This window comes from Callospermophilus lateralis, unplaced genomic scaffold, assembly GCF_048772815.1.
Source record: "Callospermophilus lateralis isolate mCalLat2 unplaced genomic scaffold, mCalLat2.hap1 Scaffold_43, whole genome shotgun sequence".
Taxonomy (NCBI): domain Eukaryota; kingdom Metazoa; phylum Chordata; class Mammalia; order Rodentia; family Sciuridae; genus Callospermophilus; species Callospermophilus lateralis.
This window is the reverse complement of record NW_027514380.1, coordinates 326,358-343,735: the sequence shown is the minus strand read 5'-3', so window position 1 is coordinate 343,735 and position 17,378 is coordinate 326,358. Positions and strand designations below refer to the sequence as shown.

Genomic DNA, 17,378 nt, shown 5'->3' with positions numbered 1-17,378 from the left:
CAAGTTGGTAATGGATTCGACCATGCTTACAGTGAAGGGTGCTTGAGGACCATAAGTTGTTACAGACTCTTTTAGCTGCTTCACTGTTTTGAAATCTAAAGCATGGAGAATTCGCTACCCTTTTGCCTGCTCAAATACAGGGCATGCTAATATTTGAGGTCCTGTCTCAGGATCCCATCTATTAACTACGGGGGTTGGGGGCCTCCCAGCATATGGAGGTGGTGCTGTTGGGCACTTATGCCCTCTGATGAAAGAAAGGTGTTAGTAGCAGCACCTGTTGTAACTTTTCCCCAGATGGCTTTTTCTGCTCTAAACTTTATTCCTCTGTCTGACTAGCTCGAGAGACCTTCTCTTTTACTTGAATCTTTCCCTCTGACTAACTTGAGAGATCTTCTCTTTTACTTGAATCTTTTCCTCTGTTGGACTAACTTGAGACCCCCTCTGTTTTACTTGAATCAATATGACTTCTCCTTCCTCTACCATTGTCTGAACTGAAGGCTTTGGACTAAGCAACCAAGATACTAATGCCCACAATGGCAATGTGCCAACTGGCAGAGTTCCTGGGTTTTTCTTTTCCTTTTCCCTTAAATCTTCAACATGATGTTTCAATTGTGCTATATTTAACAACTCTTCCTTAAAAAGCCATGGGCTACATTTTTGTATTGTATGAACGTATGCCCTGACTGCTCTTGATTTTACTGAGGTGCCTCCTTCCTTTAATAATTTACTTAACACTCTTTTGGTTTGTTTTATACTAATTTCTGATCCCATATTTCTACTATAATACAACCCAACAAGATGACGCCAAACAAAACCAAAACAGAATGAAACAAAAGTGGAACAACAGAAAATCATTTTAATATCCTTTCTATCCTCCTGAAATGTCCATCCGTCCTTTCTCTCTATCAATTCCTCAGATGCAAATAGTTTTTCCTCAGATGTGAGTGATTTTTCTTTCATCTCACACATCTCCAGGGACAGACAACTTAAAACAAAATCGAAACAAAATGAAAGAAGAATCTTAAAATGCCTACCCATCCTCTCGCCCTCCCCTCAGGGGCGAGCAGTTTACCTTATCACTTACCCTCAATTGTTCCCCATATGGGCCGCCAAATGCCGCAATCCTGCTGGGCACAATTCACAAGCCACTTGTCAAGCAGAAACAAACTTTATTTTTAGAACACACACACACATGCCGCACCACACGAGCTCTTCAGGAATTCCCTCAGAGCCCAACTGCCACCACTGGCTTCCCACAAGCCTCAGAACCCCCCACTCCTCTGGCTTTTGAGGCTGATTGGCTGGGTCGCATGGGCAGAGCCAAAAAAAGTCCCCCAATGTGCAGCTCCGTGGTCTGAAAGGGCAGGGAAACAGCCCAATGAGCATCACCACAGAGGAGCTAATCAGCTGGCAGCTGGAAATTTGCTGGGGCCCCTTCAGCTGTGGCTCTCAACAGGGTTTTTCCTGGTCTCTATCCCCCTCACTTCTGCTCACCAGGCTTCAATTACTAGGACTCTTCTCCACATTCTTGGGTTCACTCTGGACATGCGGCACCTGGGCCACCCCATGCTCATGAAAGAAAAGGCCAAGGTGAGAGAGGGATCACTCTGCATTCCATGCCTGTGGGAATCGAAGTGCCCTATAGGAAGAGTCCCCTAGGTCTAGTCAACTGAGCGCTCTTTGTGTTGGGTAGTCACCAAGTCATCACAGCTGTGGAGAGAGGGAATTGAAAAATGGCAACCTGTTCTGACTCATTCCCTCTGATAGCCATGCTCACTGAAAGCTGGCAAGAACAGTTTGGGGTTATCACAATGGGGGAGGGGGAGTTGGAGATCTGGCACCTTCTCAGTTTCACTGGGCTGATATTGCCCACGGAGAGCTGGTGAAAAAGTTTTTGGTTACCACAGCTGGGGGGAGGGGGAATTGGAGATGAGAAACCTTTTCAGTCTTGAGAGGCTTTTTTTGAAGTGGCCAGCATCCCATCCTCCCAGAGCTGAGTGCAGCACCACTTGCAACCTTCATCCAGTACACCCTTTACCTTGCCTTACTCCTCCCACACCAGAGGCGCTTGCTCAGTACTGGTCTACCAGGCCCAGGAGGACACCCCACCTGCAATTCTTTTATGTCCTCTCGTCTTCAGGCCCCTCAGTCCCAGGAGCAAAACAGAATTTTGGATTAGCTCAAAAATCTGCACTCACACAAGTATTACGCTGTCTTTTAGAAGCTCACCTTAGTGAACTTTTTGAGCCTTACTAAGTATGATTTCCTCATTATGAGGGCAAAAAAAAAATCTTAAGACTCAACTGGAGCTGGAAAAAGGGAAGTCAGACTCCTTGGGCCTCAACTTATTGGCCTTGACCTTGGTCACCAGCAATGGACTGGCCCTAGTTTACCCCACCAGACACGTTGGGCCTGTGGAGGGTGGGTGTGGTGGCCATGCTGCAGATCTGTGGTTGGTGGAGGTAGATGGAGGTGGAGCAGCTTGTAAACAGGATGCCCCAGGAGGGCAGATCTTCTTAGTACTCCAGCTCTTCCTCCAGTCCCATGGGTGTGCTAACAGAGGAAGAGAGCTCAGACAGCTCCAAGGAGAACAACATATTTGTACATGTGCAAATGGAGGATTCAGATAAGGAGAAGTCTGTCATGCTCCTGAGTCACTTCACTGAGAGCTCTGCCTGACCTATGACCCATGTATTACCTGTGCAAAATGAGGCTGGCTACAGCCCTTGACTAGCAAGCAATCACCCTCTGCTCCTACAGCTCTTGCCCAAAGCCTTACATCTGACACCCAACTGAATGCTGAGTTGTGTGCACAAAGCTGACAGAGGAGGTGCCAACAGGAAGTTCCTCTCATCCTCTGTGCACGAGTGTTTTCTTTGGAATAAAAGGGGTAAAAGGTCTGGCCCCAGGAGTCATATTACAGTGTTAAAGAGCTCTCTGGTAGTGCTGTGCTCAACACCTCGCCCTCATCCACACCCCATCCCCCCATGCAGGTCCTCTCCTGACTCTCCGAGAGCAGCTCCATGTCATCAACTATCTGCTGTGGGCCCTTGACAAAAGTTGTGCCTGCAGCCACTCTAGACATGGTTCTGAAGATGGCACAGCAGATAGCCCTGGTAGTTCAGACCACCATCACAGCTGCCACCATGATGCCCAGTACTGCCCTTCACATGGCATTTAGCTTTCTGTTTGTTACAACAGAGGCAACAAGGGGTTAGCAGCTAAACAGCATCTTCAACAAAGTTCCTTTGAACTTCTCTCCCCGACTCTCCTGACACTGATGATCCCTCTTCTTCTCCCTCCAGATTAGAAGCTTCTTGAAGTGAAGAAGGGTGGTTTAAACCATTTCCTCATGACCTAGCGAAGTCTCAAATGCTATCTTAAAATTTGTTTTTGGATAAATGATCTTCTTTTGGAGACCATCCATACCAGGTCCTCTCTGAGCAACTTAGTGTAAGGCAGCAGGAGGAAAAGAAGAGACTTCCACCAAGCACATTATCCTAAGGTAGCAGTGTTTGAAGGGAAAGGCCCTGACCTGCAGTTGCTACAGGTGTGATGACAGGTGCAAGCAGAAATCTGGAAGGAATAAATTGTAGGAGGGTAGCTATTTTCAAACTGGCTGCCTGTTATCATCACCTGTGGGAAGACTTGCCTGTCCCCTCGCTCAGGCCTCACCCTTCCATGGAAAGCAGAGTCTCATGGTGAGGTCCTGACTCCTCAGTGATCTGCTGCAACCTTCTGGTCCTGGCTCTAATTCTCCCAAATCTGTGTTCAGTTGGCATCCTGGTAGCTTAAAATTTACTACTGTGTGATATTTCTATCACATCAATTGAAAAATTCAACAAATTGCAAATTAGTTCCATCCCCACTTTTCCCCTTGGTTATAGGTGGCTCTTAGCTATATTTCTGCTGGTATTTAAAAAGCTCCCCAGATGTTTCAAAGGGCATCCATATTGAGGAGCTTCTATCCAAATTGTTCCACTTTTGGTCTGAAGTGTCCCACTAGATAATATCTGTTGCCTCCTTCCTGCCTTTGAGTTAGTGTCATTGCTTGCTACTCAGATGGCCTCTATGGAACCCTTATGCAGTACAGAAGAGAGAGTAGATTTGTAGTTTTGTTCTAGTTGTTACGTTTCTTTGTATACAATTTAATTTTTTTTAAAACTGGCCAAATCTCTTTCAGTGTCCTTTTAGGGTTGAATCTATGGAGACAAGCAAACTTAATGGAGGAAATGGGGGAAACTTGAAGTAATGTGCAATTAAGAACCCTGATTGTCCCCTTGTGTGATTGTAATTTCCCATTTGGAGGCATAATTATTTGTGGTGTAATCCCCTGGCAGGGATCTGATTTTAGACGAGTGGGCTCCACCCATCCAAGGGTAGTCTCACAGGTACCACATACTGGACTGATTTTCTTGCATCTGAAAGACCTGCAACCAGATGCACAGCTCTATTCCCCTCTCAGGCTGGATGAGTCATGTTTTGCTCTGCATAGTAGACTGCAGTGTTAACTTAAGTGAAACTACCATCACCACCACATGATGCAGAAGTTCAGCTAAACAAACTTGGACTCAGCAAACCCTGAAATGCAGAAATTCCACTCTTGAAACTGGTACTGCGCTCCTAGAGAACTTAAGGGTAACTTTAGTATGGCTAAGAGAAGGCAGAAAGAGGTTGAAAGGGCTTTTTAAAATTGTATTGAGGATGACAGTCTAATCAGGATATGTTCCAGGATGACATCTGGAACAAGAGGCACATTTCAGTGCATACTGCTTTGTACTGTCTGCAGGAGATAGATTGTCAAGGGCAACTTACTTCAAGGGCTCTAAATTGATTTCTGTAAAATCTTTGTTGTTCAGACATTATCCTCTATAGTGTTAACAGCAAATTCTTCTTAAAATATTTTTTATCTGAAAACTAATGGTGATTAGGATAAGTGGAAAATTATCAACTTAAACATTGACATATGTTTGCAGGAAAAAAAAATCAATAGAAACCTCTAAAGGATATTTTTGTGTCAGTAAATGGACTTGAATTAGATGCTGACTAGATCACAGAGAGGAGTTTCTAATCCCAGCTGCTAGGGCCTTGTAAATGTGACTTGACTATCCCCTCTCATCAGCCCATAGGCAGCGGGCCACAGACTGAGTAGCAAGTATATATCTGCTGCAAGTTTGGTCCTCAGGGAGAAGCATCCTTGCTGCTCCATTCACCTGCCATCAATAGAGAGAAATTCAAGATTGTATTTTCTTACAGTGTTTGCTCCTATTTCCTTTTTCCCAGCCTTTCTGCTCTCCATATGAGAATGAAATATCTCTTGGTGCAGTTTTGCATATAATTTTATAGTGTTATAGTCTCCACTGAATTTTTTTCTAAAAGAATATCTGGTATCCATTAAATTTTGTGAACTAGTTTTCTCTGCAGAAACTATTGTTTTCTCTTATGCTAATCTGATGGATAGAGCACAGTGTTGAAATAGACTCTTGGAGAAGGAAATACTATACAAAATGAATATGATCATTTTCTTTATTTTCTTAAATTTTACTTTATAGCAGGCATGAATGTGATTGAATCTCCTCATTGCCATGACTTGCTTCAGGTCTAGGGAGAACCTCGAAGCTGTGCTTCTGAGGCAACTCTCTCCTTTCCACCTCCCCATGTTAAATAACCAGTTAAGACCAAAAGTGTCCGATCAATTCCCATTCCCTTAGCCTGGCCTTCAACAGCATACATCAGCCCATCTCCCTGTTGCCATCATGCCAAACTCATTAGTTCTTCAATATTTCTTACTTCAGCAGGCTCACATTCTCTGTGTGTATTATACTTTTCTTATTTTTACAGAGCTACATGATATAAACAATGCCAGTTGCTTTCACTCAACATGGTTTTGCAGCTCAGTCATATCATTGCATGTCTCTTGAGCCCATCTTTTGAATTGCCAGGTAGTATTCGACTATGTGACCATTCCACAATTTGTTTATTCATGCTTCTACCAGAAACATTTGGGTTTTCTCCAGAGTTATGCTATTATTAATATAACTACTATGAACATTCCAGAATGGTCTTTCATGGACATATGTTTTCATTTCTCTTGGGTAAGTTCCCAAAACTGTTATTGTTGATTTATTGTTTAGGTATATGTTTAACTTTATAAGAAATTATCAGTTTTACAAAATTTATTTTGTTCTCTCATTAGTAATTACAAAAAAAATTATAGTTGATACATATCCTTTCTAACATTTGGAATTGCTACTATATCTATGTATGTATGTATGTATGTATGTATGTATGTATGTATTTATTTATTTATTTATTTATTTATTACCAGGCATTGAAATCAAGAGCACTCAACCACTGAACCACATACCCAGTCCTATTTTGTATTTTATTTAAAGACAGGGTTTTACTGAGTTGCTTAGTGTCTCACTGTTGCTGAAACTGGGATTGAATTTGCCATTCTCTTGTCTCAGCCTCCTCTGCTGCTGGGATTACAGGCATGTGCTATTGCTCCCAGCATGTTTAATTTTAATTAGTTATATGAAATGGTCTTCTTGTGGCTCTAATTCACATTTATTTCAGGAAAATATGATTATCTGAAGCTTAGTTCTTACCCAAGCAGAAGTTCAAAGGTCATAGCCATGAGGAACAAGATTTAGATTCAGCATACCCTACAGGTTGCAAACGAGAGGGGAAGGAAAAGGCAACTTGTTAGTACTCAAATCATGAAGTGAATAGCTTCTGGATGACATCATGAGATAAAATGCATACCAAGTTTCAACAACACATTCTTTCCCTTTCTGTGACCAGCACTGTTACACGCATGCATTCATATACCTTCCACATGTTCACACAGGATACATGTTATATGGCAGGCTTTAAATCTTTCCTCACATAAATCTGCAGTGACATAGTCTATTAAGAAGTATCTAAAATATGAAAACTACTAGTAGTAAAAAGTGATTAAATATAAAAATTAAAAGAAATATGCTCTACTAAATATTCTATGGTATATTCATACTTGCAAAGGGAGACCTACAGGAGCTAACATCTACTTCATTTATTAAGCTAACATTGTCAGAATTATATGCAGTTCCCCTTCAAAAAATGTAAATCCAGGATCAATTAATAAACAAATTAACTACAATTAAGCTCGTCAAACTGCATGTACAGAATATGTTGAGAATAGTGAAGTGGTATCCTATTTTCTTTAGAAGTTCATTATGATTTCTATATCTCATTATGTGCCTTACTAAATAAATTTTAAAATTAAATTTGATTTTCAAATTGTAAAATATTTGTCTTATAAAATTTTATTTGTCTTAAAGAAAAAGCAAATATTCTACTCATCCATTTTTAAAAGTAGAAATGAGAAAGCCAGGTTTGGTGGCACATGCCTATAATCCCAGCATCTTGGGAGGCTAAAACAGCAGGATCATGAGTTTAAAGCCAGCCTCAGCAAAGGTGAGGCACTAGTCAATTCAGTGAAACCCTGTCTCTAAATAAAATACAACATGGGGCTGGGGACGTGGCTCAGTGTTTGAGTGCCCCTGAGTTCAATCCCTAGTACCAAAAAAAAAAAAAAAAATAGGAGTTGCTGCAGTAATTCACGTGCAGGGCAGCATGAGAAAGAAAGAAAAAGTAGAGTAAGCAAAGCAGCAGCAGAAAAAAGTCCTTTATTCTATACAAGCAATTTTTTTTATAGTATTATGAACACAGAAGACAGCCTTCCAACAGCAATAAATCAGGTCTTTCAGCTAATTAAACATAGCATACAGAAGTTTTATTTTCTAATCAGAAGTGGCCCGCTTCTCATGACTAATCTACTCTCAGCCTGGAGCATGCCGAGCTCTGTTCTTGTTTATAACAGTTAATAAATTTTTTCTCAGTGCCCTCTTAGCCCACTTGGCAGAACATCCCGTTTGCAGGCAAGTCCTCCCAAGAACAGCAGACACCTCGTTTTCAAGCATATCCGCTGTTATCTAAACCTTGAAGGAGCCTCTCATTTCGAGTAGGCCCTCCCAAGGACAGCAGACACCTCGTTTTTCAAGCATGTCTGCTGTTACCTCCCTATACCTTGACAAAATATCCCATTTGCAGGCAGACTCCATCAAGGAGAGTAATAGTAACGCAGTCACATCTGATTCTCTACAGGAGTGAGTAATATAATGGGTAATATGTCTCATTTTCATTATAGAAAAAAAAAACAAGGTGAACAAGTAATCACAAAAGTGAATAAGAAGAAATGGAAATAAGAATAGGTGGGTCAAAAATGGATAAGACACCTGGGGTTGTGGCTCAGAAGTAGAGCACTTGTCTAGAAAGTGTGAGGCAGTTGGTTCAATTCTCAGCACCATGTACAAATGTATAAAATAAACATAAAACTCCATCAACATCTGAAAAATATTTTTCAAATGGATAAGACAGGACTGGACGTGGTGTATGTATTCCACACAACGTTTGGAGCTCTAAGCCCAGCACTGAAAAAAAGGATAAATATGTTCTCCTGTCCAGAGTTAGCTGGAGAAAAACACCGATGAATCAGACCAAAATGATGGATGTGATCATAGGTAAATCTGAGAACATGAACAGAGGACACAATGATTAGAAGCCAAAGAGCAGTTAAAATCATCTTGGGAATTCATGTTAATATAACAAAGGAATCAGGGCTATCAGAAGATTCACAGAATGCCATTGGCTTTTGAAACACCACTTATTCACCCCAATTTTCTTTGGTTCTTGTACCTATTACAGAAAATTGCTGTTTTCTGTCTTTCATTTTGTGAGTAAACATATGGGAAATGCTCATATTTCATATTTCAGAGATTTATTTTGGAAACTCAGATGTATAGGTTAAATTTTTATATGCATAAGTCCTCTGACATCTAGAATTCTGACTACCTTACTTATGTGCTCCTAAAAGATTAATATTCAAACATTTAATAAAGCACTTTGTCATTCTGACATTTAAATAAATTAACAGTTTTTGATCTAGTTAAGTCCCAGTAGTGAGAAGACACAGTGCAAATCCCTTAAATAATGGTAGAAGAAACATTCAGAGATAAGTAAGTCAGCACTCATCACATTTTACAACTGCTCTTTGACAAGCTATTTCAAAGAGTAAGATCCATCAGTCTGCTTTAAAAGAAGTCTTGCTCCAAGTTAAAGCAAATTTTATATAGTACATGCCAGAGGCCTCAGAAATTTGATGAACAAATAGAGCTATTATTCCACGTGTCTGAAGTCTTGCAGAATTATGTATATAACTCACCCATATATAGAAGACACATCCATTACAACATCAATCATGACACAGCAAAGTTCATAATACCGCATATACGTGGGGGGACTGTCTGCAGCAATGTATACATTGGTGAAAAGATTTTCCAATACCTGAATTCTTGAAAAAACAAAATTGTGGAAGTGTTCAGTATCTTTTAAGAATCAAAGTTAGCAAAAAAGTCAAAGACCAAAAATTATTAAATAACATATAAGTCTGTACAACACAATACCAAAACAAAAATAGTACTTGTTCCAGAAACACTTCTATTATCAAAGAATAAAAGTTGAATTATATCTCTATTTTACTAACATAATTGCATATGTTAAATGTTTTTCTTATTCCTCTTTGATTAAGTGAATCATTTTCTAAGAGATCACCAAAAAATTTAACAAAAAATTATCCAAACTCAAGCTATACATAATTATAATCCATCTCTGATTTGAGTGATCATGCTACCAGAAAGTTCTTATGTGGGCAATCAGTATAACACAAAAGACTTACAGTTTGATGTCAACATCTAGCATAACACAAAAGCCAAAGAAACCACTGAACACTGAATAATTTCAAATTAATGTTTGGAAAATATAATAGATACATATTAAATTTACTGGGATGGGAGAAGTGATCCTTTTTTCTTAAACTTAATCTTCAAAATAAGAATACAAAAATATAAAGCTAAGATTACATTTGGTGGCTGGGTGTGGTGGCATACATCTGTAATCCCAATGGCTCAGGAGGCTAACGCAGGAAGAGCAAGAGTTCAATGCCAGCTCAGCAACTTATTGAGGTCTTAAGAAGCTCAGGTAGCTCCTCTCTCCAAATTAAATATGCAAAAATGGCCTGCAGATGAAGCTCAGTTGTTAACTTCCCCATACCGAAAAAACTCCCCAAAACAAACAACAACAACAAAACACATTACAGTGGGAGAAGAAAGGAGGATACTTTTTAGAGGAAGATAGTTTGAATTTATTTTTTAGAATGTTTTAGTGGTAAATGGAAAAAATACCTTTATTTTATTTATTTATATGTGGTTCTCAGGATGGAACCCAGTGCCTCATATGTGTGAGGCAAGAGTTTTACTACTGCTCCACAACCTCAGCACTGAATTTTATGTTTTAAGCACTAATTTCCTATAAATGATTTAAAAATTTAATCCAGGCAAACTAGAAGTCAATGAGACTTTTTTGCATGGTTTTCTAGGGGAGTTACTAAAAGCTCTTGGACCCTGAGGCCCAGAGAACATTATTGAGCTTATAGGGAAGACACCATAACAGACTCAGGATAAGACAATTACTACATTGGGTTGCTCCTCTGCTTCCCCAGTAATCTGTTACTATCATTAAAGAACATTTTCTTGGTATGTTTAAATGCTCATTTGTATCAATATCACAAAAAATAAGATGGGCAAAGTTATTTCCTCTATGCTTATAGAAAGCAAATTCAAAATCATTAATCTTAATTAGCAGGTGATCTTTAACAGTAGTTTCTTAATTAAATAATTATAAATAAGCATACTTTCAACTATTTCAAAGAAAAAGGGTGCAAACTTATAGAATAAATCCACCTAGCACAAAGGATAGAGTTTCATAAAAGTAAAGTGTTTAAAAACTAAGAAATATTAGAATCAGTCCAGACTTGAAAGTGTACCACATTTACAAAAGACCCTTGCTACTATTAAAGATAGTATGGAAATTCAAGCTAGACTTTAACACAAACATAACAAGAGATTATTTGCCTAAGGCAACTAGAGGTTGGGGGTGGAGCAAAAGCACCAATGGATACATGTCACATGAATTCAATCACCAGGAAAATGTGAAAAGAAAGAAAAATAACTTCTCAATTTCACCAAGGTTACAAGATAGCTTGGAATTCAACAAAGAAGAGACCGGAATATTTCAGAACTAGGAATGGACCTATCAGTAACAGAAAGCTATGAGGTTGTAATGACAGAGATGGGAATATATCTTCAGGGCTCTCATATCGAACACACATGTTGTTTTTTGAGGGAGGGATCTCATTTCAAATATACATATTTTTACCTAACATGGATTTTTTTCTAGCCCAGCATCTGCAAGGTCATTACTGGCCTTCTGACGAATGTCCCTCTTTGTTTCTATTCTGTGAGAATCAGACAGACCATCAACTTTGGGAATAAATCCCTCAAAATTCATGTCTGGTTTAACTTTTTAGGCTTTTTTTTTAAAAAAAAATATTTATTTATTTATTTTAGTTGTACACAGTACCTTTTATAAAAAAAATTATTTATTTTTATGTCGTGCTGAGGATCAAACCCAGGGCTTCACACATGCTAAGTGAGCACTCTACCTCTGAGCCACAACCCCAGGCTCAACTCTGTAGACTTTAGAAACAGTAATGTGAAGTCTTGTTGAAGTCTCCCTGTAGTTATCCTGTAAGTCAGAAAAATCATTTTATAAAAAGAATCTTATAAAGGTCAAGGAGTTAAGAAAGTGTCAAACTAACTCTTTCCCCAACACAGAAAATATATTACACTATTTATTCAAAAATATCCAAGTATTCAAATATGCTAATAGTTAGTTCTTCCATTTCTCAAGATAAAAAATTAAAATCCCAAATTAATGCCTCAAATTTTAATACTGATAATATAAAGGAAAGGGGAAATGAACAATTCTTCTAAATAGTTTTTTAAAGCAAGCCCAGCTCTGCCATTTAATAGATGTGTGACTTTAAACAAGTTGCTTCAACTCTGCGATTTCTGTTTACTCATCTAAAAAACAGGAATTACAATATTAACTTCACAATGTTGTGAAGATTAAATTAGATCATGTATGTGAAAGTTTCCAATATATGGTCTACTACTCAGAATGCATTCCTAAATAATATATCAGCTATGAAAAGTAAGATTCTTAGGAATAGGGACAAGTACCATTCATCTGACGTTGTGGCACACAGTAGGCCCTCAAAAAATGCTTGTTGGACTAAATTCAATTTGGACACTCAAGGAAACTAATCACTCTAGTATATATTGACTCAGTTTTTTCTCATAGTCCATCTTATGGGCACTGACAGGATCTTTTTGATTAGTTGTAGTACTACTATAATAGCTAATAGTAATGTGTAGCAAAATTTACTGGAAAGCCAATGCTAAGTGTTCATTAACTAGGGCTCAGGATGTAAAGTAAACCTCCTAACCAAATTATTCTTTCAAATTACAAAGACATGCCTGTTCCAAAAGCACCTCTGCAATTGCATCAAATACTGTTATGGAATCTGGTGGTAAAGAAATGAGATGCAAACAAATGAAAATAAGATGAACAATTTTCCATTGTTTCTACATATTTTTGCCACCAGGGAAGACAAGTAAACATAATTATTTCTAACTATCTGTGCATCAATAACATATATCAATGTTCTTGTTCCCCTGAATATAATCTCGCTGTCAAAGGTTGGGTCAAAAAAGTCCATCGGCCCAGAAAAATCCCAAATTTGGAAATTCACAAAGTAGCTATTGGAAATGTCATCTTTATAAATCTTGTTGGTGCTCTCCAAATAGAATGGGTAACATCTTATAAAACACTACCTGCTAGGAGAAAAAAAAATATTATGTGTCTTCAACTTCAGAATTTAAATTTAAAACTCCATCCTGGATTACCATTAGAAAACTTGATCTTTTGGCATAAACAAACAAACAAACAAACAAACAATCTAAGATAAATACTTAATGTTTATAAATGCATTGGTACTATCTTTTTACTTAGAGCTCAGGAAAACACTAAATCATTTTCCATTCAATCTATTTTAAAGCTGAAATATTTTATGCTATTTTCTCTGCAACATACTCATTACTAGCTTTAGCACTCTATTGTACCCACATTGTTGTTGTTGTTGTTTGGAGGTTATTTTTTGGTTTTGTTTGTTTGCTTTTATTGGGGATTTAAACTTGGCCAACTCTAATATAATTTAATGAAACTTTTGTAGCAAAATTTCCAGAAGTTTGGTCATTCAAAAATTACTCCAATGCCTACCCCAGGCTCTGAGGAATAATAAACAAGAAATCTTCCCTCATTAAGTTTGCACTGTTGTGGACAAAATAAACAAGGAATATAATTATACAGAAAATGTCCAAAACATAAGGGGGACTTGTGGGAGCTGACAGGTTAGATAGGCAATTCTCTTGAGAAAAGAAATGGTAAATGCAAATAATAAGAATTACAATATTCACAATCCATACAGTCATAACATTAAATTAATTTGCCTCACCGTAACACTGTAGAAAAGAAAATGATTTCCAAGGTTTTGTAACAAATGGGAGGAGCTAGAATCAGTTTGCTAAAAACCTATCATAAATACACCCAAGCCTTTGTAGAGGTGAGAAGCAAAGTAAATAAAACACAGTAAAAAGCAAATTCAAGAGGGTACTTTTAAAAAACATGACAACTATAAAATATCACACAGACTTTTTCTTGCATAGACTTTTTCAACAGAGTTGAAAGGGGGAAATACTAGGTGTGCACAATAATAGTTTAGAAGTTTGTTCTGTGTGTAATGAGGGTTATACAAAATTACTTACAAGAGGAAGCGAGGGGAAAGGAAAAATAATACAAGGGGGAGAAATGAATTACAGTAGAGGGGGTAGAGAGAGAAGAGGGAAGGGTAGGGGAGGGGAGGGGGAGATCGTAAAGGATAGGAAAGGCAGCATAATACAACAGACACTAGTATGCCAATATATAAATCAATGAAAGTGTAACTGATGTGATTCTGCAATCTGTATACGGGGTAAAAATGGGAGTTCATAACCCACTTGAATCAAAGTGTGAAATATGATATATCAAGAACTATGTAATGTTTTGAACAACCAACAATAAAAAAAGTCAACTTTGCCTTTATTTTCCTCTTTACCTAATAGTAGATAGTCCTCCATTCGTTTCTGACAGACCCAAAGTGAAAACAAATTGACAAATATGTATCTGCAAAACATTTTCAAAGTTTTCAAAGATGTTTCTAATTACAATCTACAAGGCGAATACCACCAGTAACTACACTCACCATGTCACTAGGATTTAAGTAGATGTAGTGACAGTACCCAATTTCCAAAAGTGTTGGAGCCAAGACTCTTCTGGAGTAGTAAAGTATTTAAATACCTGGTGCCTTACTCACAACCCTTTTGGACCCTGCTCCCTAGGGCTTGGCTGGGAATCCCTGCAAACTCAGGTCACCTAAAGCAAGCAAGGGCAGGAGATGGTATCCAACAAGTTCTGCTTGTGAGATCTGGAGAGTGTGTTTCCCCTCGTCAATGTCCCAGGGCCTGTGTCCCCATGGGAGGTTTCGGTCTGTCTCCAGTCAGTTTTGCAAAAGTTCGGATCCCCGTGCATTTGGCTCCATGCCCACTTGTGGGAGTGTGAGAGAAAGTGCGCTGTGACCCAGGTGTAGGCCAGCGTGACCATCACCCTCCTCTGTGCCTCCAGGTAGCGGCCACCTGGGACACTGGAGGGGAGCCAAGGGACGACAGAAAGACCCAACACCACCAACTCACCCTCTGAACAGAGGACTTGCGGCTGTGCAGCTTCCCCAAGAGCGGAATCCTCAGCTGTGAGCTGTTAGCGGGCCAGGGCCATCACCTCATCCTTCTGTCAACCAGAGAAGAAGACCTTTGGGAACCAATCCACTCAGTCGGAACTACATGTCAGGGGGTCTCCTCCAGCCCATACTGCAGGGACACGGTGGCAGAAACCAGAACATCACCGCCTGTGCCCTGACAGGCCAGGACAGAACAAGCAGTGCCACAGCGCCCCACCTACCCACAGGCCTGCCGCCACCGCAACCGCCACTCCCACTGTTGCTGCCGCCAATGCCTCTGACCTGCCTGCCGCAGCTGCCTCTGCCTCCCACCCAACTGCCTCCACAATCACCTCCGACCCACTTGCCGCCACTGACGCTGCTTCTGACCGGCCTGCCTTGGCTGCTGCCTATCCACCTGTCACTACAGATGAAGCCCTGCACGCCACCACCAAGGAAGCCCTGCTGCCGACGCCCCGCCTCCTGCTGCGGACGTCCCGCCTCCTGCTGCGGATGCCAGGCCGCCTGACGCCCACGCCCCGCTGCCTGCAGCTGTGGTACCTCGCTGCCTGCTGCCACCGACGCCCAGCCTGCCACCGACTCCAGTTCTGCCACCACGGCTACCGCCGGCCAGCCTGCCGCCACCGCGGCCCCGCCTGCTGCTACCTTTGCCTCGCCTCCCGCCACTGAAACTACCGCCCCACCTGCCGCCAATCTGCCTCCTCAGCCTCCGGTGCCGCCACCGCCGCTCCACATGCTCCCGCGCCCGCCACTGCTGCCTCCTCCCCGCCTTCAGCTGCCGCCTTCCCACTTGCCAGCGCCCCGCATCCTGCGGCTGCCCCGGCTGCCAAGGCCCCGCCTCCCGCCACCTCCTCGGCCTCGCCTGCTGCAACCTTTGTCTCGCCTCCCGCCCCTGGAACTATCGCTCCTCCTGCCGCCAATGCTGCCTCCGCAGCCTCGCGTGCCGCCGCCGCTCCACATGATCCCGCGCCCGCTGCTGCTGCCGAAGCCTAAACCACTGCTGCTCCACCTGCAGCTGCTGCCTCCTCCCAGCCTTCAGCTGCCGCCTTCCCACTTGCCAGCAGCCCGCATCCTGGGGCTGCCCTGGCTGCCAAGGCCCCGCCTCCCTCAGCCCTGCTTCCTGCCACCTCTGCTGCTCCTCCTGCTGCCGCCACCGCCTGTTGCCGCTGCGGTCACCGCCCCTCCGCCTGCTGCCTGAGCCGCTTCTTAGGAGCTGTTGAGGTAGGTGTTGCCTTGCACGTGCCCCGAATCGCCTGACTCATGGTAGTGGGGCTGGGATGAGGATTCTTGAGGATTGTGGCCCTGCCTCAGATTCTTGCAAATCTTAGTCCCTCTACCCTTGGCCAGGCCCTTCACCACCCGCACCATGGTCCTGCCCTGTAGCGCAAGGCTCCTCACAGTGTCTCTACATTCTTCCCAGCTCTTGAGAGCACCCACAACTGGAGATGCTTTCTGGGATTTGGGGGAAGAACTGATTGTTCTGCTTCTCTAATTATACTCGTGGAACCAATAATTATTGATGCCTTGATACTGAGTATCCAACAAACGTCTTGAAACTGGAACGGATTTGGACCCTACCTGCCCTCAAAACTGCTTTAAGATTAAGAGATGTCAGACCTCTGAGAAAATTGCCTCCAGAGATTAAAAAAGAATAAAAATAATTAGAAAGCAAAAATTCCAGAAACTCCTCAAAATCAAAAATTCTAGAAACTCCCCAAAAGCAAAACTTGAAATGACTACATCCTACATAACACCCTAAATGAACACAAGTGAAGTATTGTGTAGGCACTCTATTGGATGTTTATAAGTAGTCTGGAGATGATTTAAATTATATGGGAGGTTGTAGGTAGGTCCTATGCAAGATCCCATTTTATGTGAGTGTTGAGCTTCCACAGATTTTGGTAATGGGTTAGGAGGGTCATGGAGCCAAACCTACACAAATACTGAGAGACAACTTTTGTTGGTTCAAAGAAAATCTGATATTTCAGAAATGCAGAAAGTCAAAAGTAGAAGCCCTACTTCATTTTGGGGACCTGTGAAGTACATCTTTTCCTAATTTTTCGTCTATGTATTGAAATATGTATGCGTACATGTTTTGGCTTTTCTACAAATATATTCACCATTTCTATCTCTTCCTTCCATTTGGGTCTTTCCTTATCATGACAGTGACTGTGTGTGAATGTGTATGTGAAATGAGTCTCATTTCTTTCTTTCTGTTATTGGTACTGGGGATTGTACTCCGGGGTGCTTAACCACTGAGCCACATTCCCAGCCTGTTTTAATATTTTATTTAGAGACAGGGTCTCACTGAGTTGCTTAGGCTCCTCCCAAGACAGGCAGCTGGCATTAGATGGGCAGCATCAGGTGAAAAAGGTGGCTGCCCTGCCAAGGCCTCTGCTCTTTGGCTCAGTCCTGGTCTGTCAAATTCTGCAGAGGTTTTAACATTCTGTGTCTCAGGAAAGTCACTGCCTGGTATTACTAATGCGTCTCCCAATCGGGATAAGGTAGTACTGCTGTAAAAACAGTTGCAAGGGACAACCCA

At 41.1% G+C, this 17,378-nt stretch overlaps 1 pseudogene; it reads left to right on the top strand.

Moving 5' to 3' along the window:
- The first annotated feature begins 1,545 nt into the window (after positions 1 to 1,545).
- Positions 1,546 to 15,505, top strand: LOC143388777 (zinc finger CCHC domain-containing protein 14-like; annotated as a pseudogene).
- The last annotated feature ends 1,873 nt before the right edge of the window (positions 15,506 to 17,378 follow it).